Raw genomic sequence first — 16,200 nt, forward strand, 5'->3', positions numbered from 1 at the left:
TAGCAGTTCACAATCAAGGTGTTGGCAGGACCATGCTCCCTCCAAAACTCTGCACAGAACCTCTCCTGCGCCTCGTAACTTCTGGTTGTGGGTGGCAGTCCGTGGGGCTCCTTGGCTTGCAGCTGCATCACTCCACCTCTGTCCCTCTGGTCACATGACACTTTCCTCTTAACAGGACACTGGGCATAATGCACTGAGGCCACTCTAATTCAGTATGACTACATCTCAACTAGATCACATCTGAAGACACCCTGCTTCCAAATCAGGCTGCATTCACAGATGCTGGGGCCTAGAACTGCCACAGCTGCTGCTGCTGCTAAGTCACTTCAGTCGTGTCTGACTCTGTGCGACCCCTTAGATGGCAGCCCACCAGGCTCCCCCATCCCTGGGATTCTCCAGGCAAGAACACTGGAGTGGGCTGCCATTTCCTTCTCCAATGCATGAAAGTGAAAAGTGAAAGTGAAGTCACTCAGCCGTGTCTGACTCCTCAGGACCCCATGGACTGCAGCCCACCAGGCTCCTCTGCCCATGGGATTTTCCAGGCAAGAGTACTGGAGTGGGTTGCCATTGCCTTCTCTGCTAGAACTTCTAGTGGAACACAATTCAACCTACGACAATGGTCTATTAGATGACTGCATTATGGGGATGTTAAAACCCCCGAATTCAATTTGACGGTACTGTGGGTGTATAAGAAAATGTCCTTGCTTTAAGAAATACACACTGTAGTTCTTAAGGGTGATGAGAAGGACGTTTGCAAGTAACTTTCAAGGTGGAGGTGGGTGTGGGGAGGATACCCACACACATATACAAGGAGGGAATGACAAAACCAAATGTGGCAAAAGTTGTGTGTTGTGCTTTAGTCGCTCAGTTGTGTCCGACTCCCTGTGACCCTATGGACTACAGCCCGCCAGGCTCCTCTGTCCATGGGATTCTCTAGGCAAGAATACCAGAGTGGGTTGCCGTGCCTTCCTCCAGAGGAATCTTCCTGACCCAGGGATTGAACCTGTCTCCTGCATTGAAGGCGGATTCTTTACTGACTGAGGCAAAATGTTAGCAACTGGTCTATCTGGGTGAGGGAGCTCGAGGAATTCTTTGCACTATTTTTGCAACTCTTCTGTAACTTTGAAATTATTTCCAAATAACAAGTTTTTCTAAAACCACACATGAAATAATACCTATGAATAAGCTTAACAAAAAAATGTTTGGAGTCTATATTAAGAAAATAAAACTCTGTGGGATATAAAGAACCTTAATAAATGGAACCATGCCACTTATTTTTAGATAGTAAGATACATTATTGTGATGTCCATTCTTCCCTAAATAAATCTAAATAATTAACAGTATCTACATAAAAATCACCATGTCCAAATGAAGAAGCAGATGCATAAGAACAGCTGAGAAATTTTTAAAAAGAGAAAAAATGAGGAAATGTGTCACACTAATATAACCACAACCTCATGGTTCAGAGAATAGACTCTGGAGTTGGAAAGCTGGTGGCCGTCCTAGATTGTAACTTGAATAAACATAACTTCTCAAAGCCTGTTTCTTCACCTGCAAAAATAAAGATATTGAGAATACGTAACTCAGTTGCTTGCTCTGGCAGCACATTCGCTAAGATGTGAACCAGACAGAGAAGATGGACATGGGAACCCCCATGCAAGGACAGGCACGTTTGTGAGGGGCTTAGGGCTTCAGAAATTTAAAGGGAAGAAAAAAGAAAGAAAGAAAGAAAATCCTTTCATTAAACAAAACAGCTACATGTCAGAACATTTAAGGCAGATTTTCAAAAGAAAAAAAGAATACCTAATTCAGGGTTTTGTAAGAAACAATCAGGTAAAATATGTTAAAGTATTTGCTGCTGTGACGGACACACATGTCAATGCTCAATAATTACCTGCTGCTCCTGCTGCTGTTACCAAGGTCACAATCACCCTCATCATCCAGCTATGTGTTACTGGTCAAGGACCAAACACGTGAATATCCAGAAAACAAACAGTGCCCTCAAACAAGCCTGAAAGTTAAGAACTTGTAAAAGCTAAAGGTGGCATCCTGAATCAGTGGGAAAAGGAAGAGTTAACAAACAGCTGGGGTGTTCCATCATCTGATGAAGAGAAGAACTGGAGTCTTATCTCACAACACAGACAAATTTCAAGCAAAAAGCTAGATTATTTGCAATATAAACCAAAACAAAAACCTATAAATAGAATTTTTAAAATGATTGTCAGTTGCAGAAAGTATTCTTAGAATACAAAATCCAGAAGTTACAAAAGGAAAATTATTTGTAATAACTTTTTAAGATTAAAGAAAAATATCAGACAAAATAAAGACAAGCAGAGATTTGAGGGAAATGTTTGCAACATGAAAAATTAATATCCACAGTATATGAACAGCCTGTACAAATCTATCAGAAAAAGACATCCCAAGAGCAAAATTGGCAAAGGTTAGGAGCAAGCAGTTTACTACCTGGAAAAATGCACAGTAGCCTTCGACTGAAAAGCAAATAAAAATTGTTCACATACATAGCTAACAAAACAATGTTCACAGACATTATGGGACAAACACCCATGCTCATATACTCTAATTTATTTTTTCTTTAAAAAACAAAACCCAGAATACATAAAAAGAGCTTTAAGCGTGTTAATATCCCTGACTCTGAATATCATCAAAAAGACAAAGCAAATATAGGGACATTAGAAGATTTAATTGCAGAATGGGGAAAATAAAACAGACAGAAAAAAAAAAAAAATGTGGAAAAGGAATCACTGGCCCTTGCCTTTAGAAGGAAACAAAGCTTTATCAGGTCCGACCACTCAGCAACACAGGAAAAGTACTACTGACAGATGACCCCGAGTGAGTATTCCTGCAAACTCCAAAGAGGTGGGTAAAGGATTTCATAAAGCGCTGCTGGACAACTGTTAAAGGTTACTAATATTAATACTTTGTATTAATAACATTCCAGTTGTTTATAAATGGTAACTGTTTAATAAACTGACAGAATTCTGTCCAGATTCAAAGGCAACTTTCGGTGTCTGCATTTATTAAAATTCACCTTTTAAGACATCATTTAATTACCTTTTTTTTTTTTGAGATATCTGTCTCCATGATTTCTAATACTGGTGGGGTCCTGGGAGCATCAGAAATGTCTTTCAGAACCTTCCAATGGATTCTGAGACCTAAAAGCCTGACATCAGTTAAAGCTAGATGCCCTCTTACTATCTCCTAACTAGTTTCTTACACTTTTTTACTAGCTTTTCCACTAAATAATATCCTCTTGTTACAGAAGTTAGGAGATTAAAAAGAAGACATGTCAGCTCTTTTTCACTACCTATTATTTCAACTTTCTTAAACTGTAGATCTGTGGTTTCTCTCTTACTTCTGGCTGTGGATTTATCTCTGAGAGTTGTCTATGCTTTCAGATTTTCCATCTTGTAAGCATCAATCATCCTAAAAGTCCTACTCATCCTCTGATAATATCCTAAGAGGTTCTTGACCCTGTCTTCAACTTGACCTTTATTACAAGCTCCTCCTTCTGACTTAAGTTCTATTCATTTAAAGAAAATTCAAAATCAAAATTATTAAGCCCCAGGAGAAGTGGCTTAAGGCGGGGTGGGGGGGTGGGGTGGGAGCGGTGGGAGGGAAAGTGTGCCTTGAGATTGGGGGAAGGGGAGGTTTTAGCTCCACTGTAATTTCCACCTACCACTCCCCCCACCAAATTCTCTGATACAGCTAATTACTATCTTATCTCAATCACTAAAAGTGTTATATAAATGTAGATAAAAAGTCCCGTTCTGTTCTGATCCCCTCCCCTCCCAGAATGTTTCCCTAACTTTTCACATAAAAAAGTATAGGGCATTTTTAGAGTTTTCATTACTTTAGGTGGTAAACTGCCCTTTAGAGACTTACACTATCATGATTAGTTCGCTTCTGTACTCAAATACTGTTGCCTGAATTAAGATACCATCTATGTCCACATCTTTCAAATAAATATTCTAACCATGTTTACACAACCAAATCGTACAGTTTCAGGCGACTGCTAGGCTACTTCCTGTCCCCTACCAAGGCAAGGCCTGCAACTTCTCCACTAAAAATCTCATCTCCCTTTCTGTGGTGCAACTTTGGCACTGGAAGGTTAAGTGCCCTGCCAAGGAGTATTTGTCTCAGCTCTACTTTCAACCAAACACACGCATATGATGCCATCAGTGTAAAGGAAACTGACAAATGCCAGAGTTCTTAAGAGCATGACTGCCAGAGACATAGCTAGGGACTCCCCTGGGGGCTCAGCTGGTAAAGAATCTGCCTGCAGTGCAGGAGACCCAGGTTCCATCCCTGAGTCGGGAAGATCCCCTGCAGAAGGGAATGGCTACCCAATCCAGTATTCTTGCCTGGAGAATTCCATGGACAGAGGAGCCTGGCGGGCTACAGACCATGGACTCTCAAAGAGTCAGACACAACTGAAAAAAAAAAAAAAGAAAAAAAAAAAAAAAAAGCTAGGGACTATGATATAAAGAAAAATCCACTTACTAAAAGCACTTTTCTCACCTCTCCTTAACGTTTACATGTCACTGCTAAATCAAATCTCAGTTTCTCCATTAGACTCAAGTAGAATGTTTATTTGAATTCATCCTGAGCATCAATGTCATTGTTTAGTACCGGGCCTGCCACTGCAAGGAGTCCTGAGGTTACCACATGAGTTTTCTGCAAGGAGCTGGCTGCTGACATTGCTTTCTCCCATGCCCATGCTAGACAAACACTGTCGGCAAACTGTTGCACTCTCCCCCATTAAAAAATATATATATTTAACATGTGTCTACTATGTGTTATTGTTCTAGATACATGGGATAACTTTAGTAAACAAAATCGAGATCCCTGCCCTCATGGAGCTTACATTCTAGTGGCAGCCATTCCAAGCATTTAGAGTTGGCACAGTTTTTGCTGTTTGGCTGTGCTGCCTGGCATGCAGGGAGGCTAGTTCCCAACCAGGGACAGAACCTCTGCCCCTGCAGTGGGAGCACAGACGTGTAACCACAGCATCATCAGGGATGTCCCTGGCACAACATGGTAAAACCTACCTGCTAACCCTCATGGAGACGCGATATGCACAGGCAGTGATGGAAAACTGCTGGTGGTACTGTACTGCAGATATCCTATGTGGGATAATAATGCTACAACATCAAGCTGTATTCCCACAGAAAACAGTGCTCCAGCTTACTAGTGAAGACAAAGGGCACATTCTTAGATGAGATACTGAAAGAAAGAAAAGGAAGCCAAGGTGGGGAAGGAATCATTGCCGTTGGGACTGGACACAGTGGCCAAAGAGTAGCAAACAAAATTTCCATTCAGAGCTTGAGATGAGACCCTTCATCCAGAGAGCGAGGAATCCATGGAACAGTAAGACTGAAAGGAACAAGCCAGCATGGGAGAATCCTACCGGATTTCCTCCAGAAGGAAGTGCGGCTGTGAAGGCTAGTGAGTCTGCACCAAGGGTCAGGAAATCACCGTCCTCCCCACGGAGCAAGCCAGAAACTTGATTCTCTTTCTGAAGCATGGGCCTGAAACGTGATGAGGACCATGTAGATAAGACAGAGCTTTCAGTTACTTCCACCAACTCATCTAGGAATAAATCATGTACTCAGTAGAAAAGAAGGCAATGCTGTACAGCTTGATCCAGCTTTGGAGTTGGAAAACTGATATGAGCATAAACTATAGACATATATATGGGGGAGGGGTGCTGACTTTACACATACAGACTATATATACATTTTACAAACCCAAACTTACAAAAGAACAGCATTTACTACAGTTGAGTTAGAGTAGTAACCTATTTCTGCATGCTTCTTTGTTCTTTTGATTAATAAATTTGAAAAAAATTATTTAATTGAAAAAAATTTTAAATGTAATTCTTTTCTTTAGCCACACTGTATGGCTTGTGAGAAGCTTATGAGATCTTAGTTCCCTAACCAGGGATTGATTCCGGGCCCTCATTTCTAACCACTGGACAGCCAGGGAATTCCTTGATGAATTAAATTTAGATAGAAAAAAAAAAAAAAGATTGGAAAAACATGTGAACACTGTCTCTCTGCTAATCTGGGCTGTACATCTTGTTTCATAAAAAAGATAAAGAATGCTTCGGAATTAGTATATTAATTTTTCATGACAAACCCAAACTTGTAAAAGGAAAGCACTTGCTACAGTCTAGTGTAATAAGCCATCTTTTTCAGCTCATATAATATCTGACCTTGACATCTATTATGAAATATGCACCACAAAGCTACTTTCATTAAAAAGAAAAATCTAGGTGTTGCAAATTCTCAGCCCCAATACAAATGCACAGTTTAAAGAAGAAGAAAAAAGATAAGAAATCCCCCTTTCCATCGCTGCTCCTTAACCCTAAGGCAGGCGGCTCATAAGAAACACTTGCTGTCAGTCATTCAGGCACATCAACTAGTCACGTGACCTCAGCAAATTATATATCCTTGTTGATCCTCAGTTTTCCTTTGTGTGTAACGCAAATCTATCCTACACATGATTCTTCTGTGTTTTTGGAAAGGCATTTCAAAGATTTAAGTTAAACATAATAATGTATAGCAAGGCATATGTCATAAAACAGGTTTTATTCCTTCCTTACCCAATGCCTAAGAGGAGGAGTGAACGGGCATGAGACAGATAAAAAGACGTGAAAAAGAAATCACAGACTCTGCATTATGTCCACTGCCCAATTTTCCCTTCTGCTTTCCTCATTTTTGTTTCTCACTCTCAGTCTTTTGACCTGCTTCCATTTCTCACACTATCCTACAGAGCTGGAGCAGGAGGCAAGCTTCAGTACAAGCGGGCAGGAGGAACTAGGGAAGCTCCTCTCCTTATATCAAGCTTAGAGTCCTTGCGTCCTAATATGGAGCTCACAGCAGTGATTTTTAAATAGTGAAAAGCAGGGAAGGTGGGGAGGGAGGGTGGCTGGCAGAAATACAGGTTGATCCACTGTATAATCAGAGCATTCGGTAGGTCAGATATTTCCTGTGTTCATGGATCCTGGTGAATTAAAAAACCAAACCAAACCTGAAATCAATCAGAACATATTTACCAATGAAACACTGTTATATCTAACAGGCTGCCCAGAATCTAAGCAAAAAGACAAACCCTACAGAAAAGAACTTTTTCCGGGAAAAATATTTTTACTTTCAACCTTACAATTGTAGCTTCCTTTCTTTTCCTTCCTTCTCTTTCTTTCTATTCAATACTCTGCAATCCTTAAAAAGCTAAACATTTTCAAACGCCCACGGTTTGTTCTAAATATTAATTACATATATTAAAGAAAAATATCAAAACAATTAATCTGCCCTTTTGTCAATTAAAAAAGTAAATTCGTTTTAACGCTTTTGGCTCTTTTCCTGACACAATGGGGCAAAGCTGTCATCCAGTCTTGACTATTAACTGACATCACAACTATGAGTTTCAATGAATCAGTAAGTCCTCATTTTTCTATCTTTACTGCAAAATAAATCTGAAAAAAATTTTAAGAGCCTTGCTTTCAAATGTGTTATTTTCCTAGTAAAACTTATACATAGGTGTTGGGGAGCCTGTGTTTGTGAGTCACTAATACCTGTAAAGAACTAACATCTAGAAAAACATCAACTCAAGCCTTCCTGCCTAAAGAATTCAATCAGTTTACTGGAATCTAAATCTATGCAAAGAAAAGTTTCAGATGTATTACACCCTAATACCACCAAAAATCAGAGAAGTATTCTAACGGATTATCACACTAAGACCAATCTAAAAAATTCATTAACAGCCTCCTAATTATAGCCAGCTCCACCCAACTGTGAATTCCTAGAAGGCAGTAGTCATGCTGCCATCATTTTCATAACATCAAAACTGGCACTGTATTTGCTGCATCATAGGTTTAATAAATGCCCACTTATTGAATGGAATACACTGCATTTGCTTGAGGAAGTCCAGTGTTAAGTCCATGGGTCAATTTTTTACCCTAACTTTTATTTATCTGATATCTAATCGGATCTCAAATTTTAGACTCTAAAGCACTTTCTTAACATTTTAATCAATATAAAAAACTTTAACTGTAGTAGAGTCACGTAAGGCTGTTAGAAAACATGTGGGCGAACTATACCCCCATTTCAAAGGATGAGACTGAGGCCTATAGAGTTCACTGAATTGACCAAGACCACATAACTTAGTGCCTAAGAATCCACTTGCCAATGCAGGAGATGCGGGTTCGATCCCTAAGTTGGAAAGATCCCCTGGACAAGGAAATGACAACCCACTCCAGTGTTCTTGCCTGGAGAATCCCATGAACAGAGGAGCCTGGCAGGCTGCAGTCCATGGGGTTGCAAGAGAGTCAGACATGACTGAGTGACCAACAAACACAGCTCTTCCCTGTCAGAAGTGGAGTTAAAATCCAGGTGTCTTCCACCTTTTAGTCCTGTCCTTATTACACTATGTTACCTTCTCTGCTCTTTTTCAAATGCTTGACTGCTTTTATTTTAAAAGTATCTGTAAGGTGGACAATATCAATACTAATTGCATTGGAATAAACCTAAGAGATCCATTGGAGAAGGGAATGGCAACCCACTCCAGTATTCTTGCCTGGAGAATTCCATGGACAGAGAAGCCTGGCGGGCTACAGTCCGTGGGGTTGCAAAGAGAAGGACACGACTGAGCGACCAACACCACAAGAAATCAATAAACTTGCCATGGAACAGTTTTAAGTATTAGCTTATGCAGCAAAAGCCACTGATATCCAAATTTCTACTTAATACTAAGAAACTGAAAGTTGCATTAAAAAAATTCAAGAAGTAACGATCTCCTGTAATCAGCTTAGATCAACACATTGTTAGGAACAGAGGCTGAAACTGGACAATCTTTAAATTTCAGGGGTCAGTCTTCTCCTCCCAGTACTTCCTGTCTCCACCCCCACCAATAATTCAGCAGACATACCCTATGACCTATGCATTCTTTCACATGCTACATCAAGAAGACGAAGACGTCTTCATCGTTTTGTCCTTGGAATAAATGAATATTCAGTCATAATTATAAAACTGACTGTCACTGAGAGTATACCAAATGTATTTTTTTTACAATCTAAGATCTTGGTTTTCAACATTCATTAAAACAGTTAAAAAAAAAAACACATAAACTAGAAATTAGTATAACTTCAAACAACAAAGTTTCCAGTTTATGTTAGAAATATCAAAATGACCTTTAAGTTCACATTTAAAGTTGAAACTTTTTAAACAGTTTTATAAAAATGATTTTCTAGGCCAAAACTTTGAAGGTTAAAAATCTAAAGAACTTGTTTTAACATTAGCTTCTAAAAAACCATTAAGCTACTTTTGCAAAATTTTAGTACAGGTATACCTTAAAAACATGTGTGGATAAAGCCTGTGCATATAAACTCATATAAATATACACTGAACCACATCCTTGTATACAATTAAAAATTTATTAAGGATTTATTCTTCTAGGGACTGATCTCAAAGATTCACGTCAAACAGTTGCTTGCCACAGGTCAAGTACATCACGGTCATGAGAAGAAATAATTACAAATGAAGGAGAACTATGCTTTGATACCAGGGTTCTATGGGAGCACAGAGAGTGGGGATCAACACACCAGTGTCTTGTAGAGTATGTGCCACAATAACAATGTCAAGCGTACAGTCTTCGGCATGCCTTCCCTCCTTTTGGCTACGTAAGTTGGAGAGCTACTTCTCCCAACACTCTTTATCCCCTACCCCAAACTGACCAAATCTTGAACCACTAAATTGGAACACCTGAACTAGCAAGGGGAATACCTAGATCCTCCAATGGTATGGTAAACAGGGACTTCCTTGGTGGCCGGCGACAAGGGTTCTGATCCCTGGGTGGAGCAGACCCTCTGGAAAAGGAAATGGCAACCCACTCCAGTATTTCTGCGTGGGAAACCCCGTGGACAGAGGGGCCTGGAGGGCTACAGAGGGGTCGCAAAGAGTTGGACACGACAGAACAACTGAACAACAACAGTAAAAGAGAGGACAAGATGTCGCTGCTCTCTGCTTGGCGTAATCACAAACCGAGAAACATTTCAGAACCTGCAACAATTTGCCTGCAGCATCTTCCAGGCTGGGGCTTGCCATATACAGCTGATGCTGCGTTTGCGTTTGCTGATGTCCCATCTTCTCATACCCCAAGAACAAAGGAGGAACAACAGGAAAAATAATCTGGGGTTCCTACTTGCCAAACTCAAGCAGTGACAGGGGAGATGCCCTGTGCAGCTAGCTCTAGAAATAATCCCTCTTGAAGGTGTTCCACTTCCTGGAAGAAAAGCTGAGAGTCCAAAGAACCTGTGTATCAGCTCTGCCACCCACCAAACAACAGTAACAGCAGCAGCACTTGCAAGAGACACAGCTAAAGCAGCAGAGTATGTGGTTCATATACGCTTCAGAGAACCTGAAATCACATCTATACTAAATAAGGGGCACTGCGGGGCACTGCTGTGGTGCGGGGTGGGAAGCACGGCTCAGTTCACCAGTAACCTCACTGTACGTCATCCTGTACTCCCAACTTACAGGATTCCCTCTCTGCCCTGGAGGGAAGTTCAAGATCTTAAAGAATCACACCAGGTAAACCAAAGCCAGAGCAGGAGGTGTTGCTATCAAGTCTGCTAGTTCCAAGACAACAGTGGTGCGGCTGCAGCCAACGATTCCTTGGCACATAGACGTGTTAAAATGATACTGGCAGCGGCACCGGCTCTTCTCTTTCACCCTCTGCTGTTACTATAGCTTCTTTTGCTAAATCTGCCTCTGAGTTTAGACAGGAGCTGGATGGTTCATAATCACCCAGCAGCTGCAGCTGAGCAATAGGCAGCCTAATTGTGGAGCAGCTGAGAGGAAGAAAAGAGAGACATACCCCACCGCCGCCACACACAAGACGGCCGCACACACTACCAACCAGATACCAAGATACTTTAAGAGGAACAGATGACTTCCTTTAAAGAAAAGCAGTTGTACCTCGCTAGAGGAACTTGTATTTGTGTTACAGACCTGTTTAAACGTGAACTGAAGGTGACCTAAGCCATGTAGCGCTCTGAACAATGGAAGATCTTAACGAAAACTTCCTGTAAATATTTCACACAACAAAGCCAGCGCCACAAACATCACCATTATAACATAACTGAAAGTTCCTGTGATGTAAGAATGTGGCACAGACATGATCTCTTCAACTCTGCTTTACAGCAAGGCCAAGAAACAACACGGCAACTACGGCAACCCATTCCATACAGCAAGTAAAGCACAAGGCAACGATTCACAGCATTTCAGAAACTCCAGTGTCATACTGTCACCTGAAACAAAACACTTATCTTTTCAGGGGCTGTTCGGCACATCTTCATGAAGTCTGAGTAAGCGAAAACTTACTTTAAGCTGATAATTTTAAGATATCCTTAAGAATATCAGAATGCAGGCTGAAATGACTGATCTGAAGGATTACTGTTCCAGAAAACTGAAAATGGATGAAAAGACCTATTGCCTTGATGCCAAAGTTAAATTTTGAGTCTTAATTATGTTACCATAACTTGCTGAAAAATAGGGTATACTTTATATCTGATGACAGAACAGTGTCCACTAGTTTAAAAACATACTCTGGCTACCTACTATTTGTCATGTACAACATGCAAAACTGAAAAGGATTTAAAGTTAAATCTGGTGTCTTGTCTCAAAATATTAATGTAATTAACATGTTATTTACATGTGGAAGTAGTTACAACACCTGCTGGTTATCTGCCAGTTACCATTTAATAGGTCTAACCTGTTTGCAAATGTGCAACCCAAGCAGTGTTCTAAAGTCATCAAACATTGAGTTCTTCCATGAAGTCCTTTATAAACCACATTACACATAGGCTTCTTTAAAAAGGAAAAAAAAAAAGTTTCACAAAGACTAAGACACAGATTCAGAAAAGCGATCATGGCTTAATGAACTAAACACTTGCGACACCCTTGTAACCACCATCAGGTGAAAGAACAACACTCCAGGAACCAGGTACCAATCACAGTTTCCTCCCTCTTCGCCAGTCTTGGTACTTCTCTAGAAATCACGTCCTTGCAGGTTTTTTAAAAAATACATAGTTTATCACCTAAGTTTGCATTCCAAGTCACTAGACATTGTACTGTTCTTTAAACATTTTTGATATTAGGCTGCTTTTTTTTTAAAACTATAATGCTAATAGGAGCTAACAATAAGCTCTATGTTAAAGAGATTCACTAGATTAAGAGCTAAATGCATACATAGAGAAAAATTACATTAATTATTTGCTGCCTAAAGAGATGCAAAACTGAGCTCTATTATATAAACAAGTCATGTGTCAGTAATGTTTCATTTACACCAGTTCACTGCTATTCTTTTAAAATATTTATTATTTTAACAGAACATATCATGAAGAAGATTTGCACACTGATTTTTCAGCTTGAGCATCTGATTTATAAGAAACAACTTGAGCCATGTATTAATATTACACTTCAGCCATAAGACAAATTCCACCTATCCCATAAGATAGGTCAAAGCTGTAATTTCACTTTCGATTAAACAGAAAGGAGTCAATTTTGTGGTTTATGAAGTCAGCAAAAACATACTGCAAAACTAAAGCTATTATAACATTATGGTGGTTACAGCAGAGTATGTATTTTAAGAGTCCTTTTATATTTTATCCTGGAAATGTGGATATGAACTGTCCTGTATTTAGATTCAGGGCAGTCTTTTTTTTTTTTTTTCAAATTTAGGACCCAATGAATTGTCATCTAACATTCAAAATCTCCACTGAAGTTTAGCTAATATCAAAAAATTAAAATACAATTAAATGTCCTTTTCTTAAAGGGTCAACTATGGCAGGGGTCTAATATATTAGTAAAACAGAAAAAAATATAAATATTGAAATACAACTTTCTCACAGAATAGATGAAAAACCATACTTAATGCACACAAGACCCTCAGCTTGTAATACAGGACACTTCATTACCTGTCCATTCAAAGTGTTTCCTGTCCACTGTGTGCTAACCATTGTACTAGTTAAGAATTAAATTTACCATTTTGCCTTAAATGCCTATAGTCACATGTATGTATTAGTAATATTTTCCTTAGCGTGTAGTTTTAGCTACAGATAACGTAACAGGATGGCTTAAACACACTTAGAACTGTCAAGATAACTTTGCCACTGCATTCCTGCAGCTGCAATGACGAATATACCACAATCACATATATGTGTACGTGACATCACCTATGTGCACGCACGTACCAGTGGGAACACACACACATAATAAATGGCATGTACATAAAGTTTGATCCCAGTGTAGACTCAACTTTTCATTTCTCTAACAACTTACAAAGCGTTAGGCTGTGTGTCAGGCCGTGCCTGTTTTAATTAATTAAGCAGAAAGTAACTCTACCCAATCCGAACCGCCTAGGGTCCCACCCACTACAAAACAAAATCAGTCCCTAAGTCGGACTTGATTTTCGAAGAGCTTCTTAAAACAACGCTGCCCCATGCCCAATAGAGCGAAAGCTGGAAGCAATTATCAAGAAGAAAAACACACATTAAAACAAGATTTTCTATAACACATGCGGACAGAGAACCGAACCAAGGGGCGAGGCGGAGCGGCAGAACGGCTGTAAAAGTGCACGCTGAAAACGGCATATTTCCCAACCCCCAACCCAAAACAAAGGAAAACTTTAACATGTTGCGGTTTTCAATCAAACCAAGGGCAGCCGGAGGCTCCCCGCGCCCCACCCCCGGCACAGATGCCGTGGGCGCAGCCGACCCGCGGACCCGCGACCCCGGGCCGGGAAGGGCCGCTGCCCCCGCCTCCCACTTCAGCCCGAAGGAGTCCCGCCGCCCCCTAGCCGGGCGGCCCGCCAACCTTACAGACGTGGGTGCGGGACTCCCGCCACTCCGGGGACCTTAGGTCGGACCTGGGCGGGACCGGGAAGGACTGGACGGGGCGGAGACCGAGCAGGGGGCGAGCAGGTAGCGCCGGGAAGGAGACACGCCCGCCGGGCCGGCCGGGTCGGGGGAGGGGAGAAGTTTCCCCCGAACTTCCCGACTCGGAGCGGCGGGGGCGGGAGCGGCGGCGCCTCCGGGCGCGCGCGGCGCCGGGCCTAGCGCTGCGGGGCCGGGGTCGGCCGCCTCCGCCCGCGGGGCCCCCGCCGGCTCCTTACCTGCGCTCCGGCCGCGCTCGCATGAGTCGCCGCAGAAGCGGGGAAGGGTGGCGGGGAGGGGGCGGCGGGCGGAGACCAGGCCCGCGGCGCCCGCTCCCGTCCTCCACCTCCTCGTCCCGGGCGCCGGACGGCAGCGACGACGGCACTGCCGGCCTCTGGCTCTCCACTTGAGGAGGAGGGAATTCCCGGGCTCCGCACCCCGCGGCCTCACGCTCCACCTTCTCCCCGCGCGGGGCCCGCCCTCACTGCCGGCCCCGCCCCCCGTGCCGGCCCGGGGGGCGGGGGCTACCTGCGCGCGCGGTCACCGGCTCACCGGAACTCGCGCCGCGCCCGACCCGGCTCCGGCGAACCCGCCTTCCGGCGCCGCCGCCGCCGCCGCGCGCCCCCTCGGGGGGCAGGCCGCCCCTCCCGCGGTCGCCGTCTGTGGGGAGACCGAGTCGCTAATCGCGACCCAACATGGCGGCGGGGCCCGGGGCGGCTTCCCGAGGCGGCGCAGGCTGAGGGGGCGTGAGGAGGCGGCTTTTCTCCACGCGGAGAGCAGGCCCACAGCGCCCCCTCCCAGCTCGCGGACCCCGCGAGATGGAGTGGGCTGCCCGCCCCCTCGCCTTCTCGCGTCCCTTCGCCCCGCTGTGTAGTGCCGAGGGCCTTGTTTTCGTGGGGGAGGGCCGGGGAGTTTGGGGGGCTGGCTCTTGGCTCCTCAGGACTAGGTTTCCGCACCCTTTGTCGCGGGTAGTAAAATCTCAGTCGCGCCGCCTGAGCCAAGGGGGCGTTCCTAACACCCTCATCACCCGCCTGATCGCCGTCCAAAAACGCTCGCGTCTGGCCGCCTTCCGACCCGGGGATCCTGTCCCAGCCCCGGGAGCTTCCTGTTGACAGTAGGTCGAACCGGCCTTGCCAGGAGAGGGGACCGAAGCCGAGTTCTGTTGGCGACCCCCCCGGTGATGGTGGTTTGGGCTTATCTTGGGACCGCGTATTCTTAGGCGATGCTGGCGATGTCCCAACGGAGGACCTGCGGGGCCGGGGGACGCTGGAGCCGGCGGCAGGTATTGCTGCCCCATTTGACAGCTGTGGAAACTGAGGCTGCCACTCCAACGAAGGCAGAGTACCCACCAGCTAGACTCCTATATTTTGCAGCCGGTTGCTAGACGGAAAGGGGAGAGTGTCCAGAAGGACCTGAAATTCTAAAACGTGGGCCAGTGTCAGAAAGGGCTGAGTATTGAGTCTCTTCTGCTGAAATCACTGCCCTGTCAGACTCGTAGGTTAACTTCCTCTTCGTATTTCCTCTTTGGTGGGGTTATCAGAACTACTAATGTTGGGACTGTTGGTTTCCTTTGTGGTTTTTAGCGAAATTCAGAATCATCCTTGACAAATACAAAACGATACAATCATGTGTCAGTATTCTGGTATTCTAGGAATTTAGGAAATTCTATATAAGGGTATGAAAAAAATGTTTTTTCAGCTCACTAGATGAACCATAGATAGGCTTAGGAAAAAAAAAAAGATAGGCTTAGGCATTTACAGTAACTAAAAGGTATACATAATATGGTGCTTTAATAGATTTAGCTACCAAAACCTCATTTGCTCTTGAGTGTCATGGGCATTAAAAATTTCATGTTGGTTCACCAACCATGGTGGTCCACTGGTTAAGATTCTGCACTTCCACTGCAAAAGGCAGGAGGTTCCATCCCTAATCCAGGATCTAAGAGCCTCCCTGCCTTCCTGTCTCTTGGTTTGTCCAAAATAAATAAATGAATAAATAAACATGTCTTGAAACGTAACATTTAACTTTTTTTAACTAGAAAATAAATTCCTTGAACTGTTACTTTTCTAAACTTCTATACAAAGTAGAAATTATATCTTTGTCCTAAACTCATCTTCAAAACAAAAACAAAAAAACCACCTCTCAGCTTCATAAAATCAACTCTAAAATACTAGTTAAAATACACTAAAATCAATTCTACAATACTAAAGTCAACTCTATAAGGGGTGAGGTGGCTTTGAAAATAT

The 16,200-nt window shown here is 43.0% G+C and overlaps 1 protein-coding gene across 4 annotated transcripts in view; it reads right to left on the reverse strand.

The window, feature by feature from the left end:
• YES1 (YES proto-oncogene 1, Src family tyrosine kinase) overlaps positions 1–15,327 on the reverse strand; it is a 62,206-nt gene extending 46,879 nt beyond the window's left edge. The window contains exon 1 of one of the 4 annotated variants that reach the window (XM_065932507.1): positions 15,304–15,327. The gene's annotated coding sequence lies outside the window, so the exon portion shown is untranslated. Of the gene's footprint in view, positions 1–5,428; positions 5,448–14,193; positions 14,324–14,506; positions 14,700–15,303 lie in introns of those variants that run through there. The other 3 variants (XM_065932504.1, XM_065932503.1, XM_065932506.1) reach the window with 3 other exon arrangements.
• Positions 15,328–16,200: the final 873 nt, after the last annotated feature.

This window comes from Muntiacus reevesi, chromosome 4 (assembly GCF_963930625.1).
Source record: "Muntiacus reevesi chromosome 4, mMunRee1.1, whole genome shotgun sequence".
NCBI lineage: Eukaryota > Metazoa > Chordata > Mammalia > Artiodactyla > Cervidae > Muntiacus > Muntiacus reevesi.